Raw genomic sequence first — 3,283 nt, forward strand, 5'->3', positions numbered from 1 at the left:
CGGCGACAGCGGCTGCCCCGCCAGTGCCTAGCGCCGCCCTCCCGCCCGCCTCCGGTGCCGCTAACCCTACCACCCTTGCCCCCGCGCCGGGCAGCACCACGGCGAGGTCGCACTGCAAGCGCGGGGTCGGCCTCCACTGCCGGCCAGGCGGGCGGACACCCTTCTGAGGAAAGGGGACCTCGCGGCGCGCCATTTTGTGCCCCCTCCCAGAAGGGCGTTTGTGTGCTGCCGCCATCTTGGGAGCGGCGAGCTCCGCCGTCCAGCCCGTGCCGCCATCTTAAGAGGGCTTTACCCAGCCCTTCAGAGGCGCATGCACCTATCTCCTGTCGTTCCTCAGGCGGCAGCGGTTGCTGTCGGGAGCGGTCGCTGCGCTATGGAGTGGGTCGCTGGCCCTAGGCTGTCCCAGCGGGAGAGCACGGCATCTGCTATGCCAGCCGAAATAAGTACCGACAGCTGCGGTTAGCGAGGGGGGGACCAGCGTTCCGCCGGCGCCTGGGGCTGCCCGGCTCCCGCCCTTCCCGGCGGCCTGTAACACCTGGTCCGGGTAGAAACCAAACCCCTCTGCCCGCCCGCCCTCCCCGCGGCTGGGGCTGCTCCCGCCGCACACAGCGCTGCGTGTGGCTTTGGGCAGGGGCCAGGAGGGGGTGCACACAAGGTGCGTGTGGCTTTGGGCAGGGGCCAGGAGTGGGTTGTTTTAGGCATTGAACACTCGGTCCCTCTGAACTCAACCAAAAGGAGGTGAATGCCTGGCGCCCTGAAAGCGCAGCCCTAACTGAGGTCACCCACCAGGAAAAAATCCTGGCCTGCTCTTTGAAGCCTCCATAGCTTCCCTTCTTCCCCTATGCGTCTGATGGGATGAATCTGGGAATTCAAGTCGACTCAAAGAAGTTGATATGATTAATACCACTTATCTTTTCCAACGATCAGAGTGTGGAGAGTGCCACAGGTTCACTAGGATCTCCTGATATTTCTAATTTTTAAAAGAGGGGATGAAAGGACACCGTTTCAGAAAGCATGACTCATAATATACATAAATAGCTTCCTGAAAGAATAACAAAAGCTTGTGCTTTTATGTCACCTAGCAGAGCCAAGATGTACGTGACACTTTGATGGTGCTTTGGTGAACTAAATGACTGTTGGCATGTGTGGCACCGAGGGCATGTGCTGGCTTACCAACCATGAGTCTAAATGTTCATGCCTTTGCCTTTTATTTTTAGAATAAGATTACTACTGTGAATGAACAATAAATAGTTACCAAAAGCTATACAGCTAGCAGAAGGGTGATGTACCGCATCGCCCAAAATAGAGACACCTGCAATACTATTTGTTGGGTAGTTTTGGTACTCTTTTCCCCAAATCTCCACCACAAGACAACCTCCAGTTCCAGCAGGGCATACAGAGCATCAGTTATGAAGCTTTACTGAGTTACACAGCTGTTCAAGGAGGGTGGTGGTGAAATGAAGTGCAGTTTTGGGGTTTTTAGATAGGTTTACTTTGAAAAATTGGAACACAGCATAAACTACAAGGGCAGCCTTCACTGCACTAGCACATCCTGTCCGTCACGAAGAAACTACATGTTCTCTGGCAAATGTAAAAATCTGTAACGGCTTGCTTCATTGCTTTACTTTTAACTGCTTAACTTCTTAAGTAATGTGTTAGGTAACCATATTATTGTAATTTAATTTGAAACTGGGCAGGATTCATAAAGCTTTTTGTCTTGGACTACCTAAATTGTTTTGTTTTTCTTTTGAGTAAATGAATGAAGATGCAATTATTAAATTGTAACAGAATAAAATAGATGATTCCCTAGATTATTACACTGGAGGAGAGAGCATGGCTGGCTGAGTTAATAATAGTTCATGCACAGCTCTGTGCACAAGGTTATGCATGTTCTCTACAAAACTAATTTGTCCAAGTGTAAGCACGCAGCCTACTTTTTTCTGCTTATACATCATAAAATCAAATTAGATGTTTAAAAATGTAAAATTACTTGTAACTGTAAGCTTAAGTCCTAATTCTACGGATATAGTTACTGAACTCCTGAAGGGCAGTGCTGAGAGAAATTCATCCTTTCCAATCTTCTTCTCTACATCTTAATCCTCTGCAGAGAAAGAGGAAGCCAAAAATGAAGCATGAGAAAAAGGGAGAAGACAAAAATACAGAAATACAGGGATCAGACTCAGTTACTCCTCTCCTGAGGCTTTTACCCTGGCCTTAATATATAATCAGCCCCAAAGTCTCTCACTACCTTTGAATTGCCAACCACCTGCTTTCCTTCAGCCTTTCCAACAAAAATCCTTCAGCTCATTTTTGAGAATAGGCTTTTCTCACTAAAACTGGGAGAAAAAATAATTGTCCACTATTTCTTTCAGTGCGGCAGGAAAAAGAACCAGTGTGAGCAGAAATGGCATGAAAAAAAAAAGAAAAAAGTGTGTCCTCAAGCATTAGATAAATTACTGGAAACACTGTGTATGTTTTACTGTTTACAGTAACTGCTAGACTGTTCCAAGAGAAGGATTTAAACTAATTGTCATCTGTATATGTTTGAATCTTAGACAAATCACACTATGTTAAAGATGTCCACCTTTCTGTAATCTATGATTTCCATAGTGGGCAGGACATCCTGATTTTTTTTTTACAACACCTGCTAACGATGCTTTTTCCACTCCAATACAAAGTTCCTCTTTCTTCTTAAATTCAGCTTAAGCTTCTGGTAGTCTTTCCAATAACACATGCGTGCTCCATGTCATCATCTGTCATCTTGTTCTCCTTTTATATCAACGAATTATAAGAACGTGATAAAATAGCTCATTCAGACTGAAAGTAGCTTCTTTCTCCATTTGAAGCACCTTTCTGCTACCACCATCATTAAAATCTGCCAATTTGTTCAACAAATTAAGACAACTAACAAATCTAATGATTTTCAGAAAACTCATACCGCAGTGAAAAAATAAAATCTATACCTCCAATGGGAGTATGTTATATTCTACATCCATAGAGGCTGAAACTTTGCTTCCCATAGAAAGCTTACTGTGGATTTGGTAGTTGTGCATCCAGGGGAAAAAAGGCAAAGGAGAAAAACCCTCTTCAGCAGATACAAGTAGAGGGAAACACAGGGAGGCAATTTCAGATATTAGCAGCTGCGAAGGAAGAGATACTTGCACCAAGCATGCAAGGTTGTGTAGAGACACAGAAAAGGCTAATATCAAAATATTTTATTGATCTGCCTGCCATGAGGGCCAGTTTTTTACCAGTGATGGGCGAGACATTAAGTGCCTGTTGG

The sequence above is a fragment of the Aptenodytes forsteri genome, unplaced genomic scaffold (genome assembly GCF_000699145.1).
Source record: "Aptenodytes forsteri isolate BGI_AS27 unplaced genomic scaffold, ASM69914v1 Scaffold278, whole genome shotgun sequence".
NCBI classification, from domain to species: Eukaryota; Metazoa; Chordata; class Aves; order Sphenisciformes; family Spheniscidae; genus Aptenodytes; species Aptenodytes forsteri.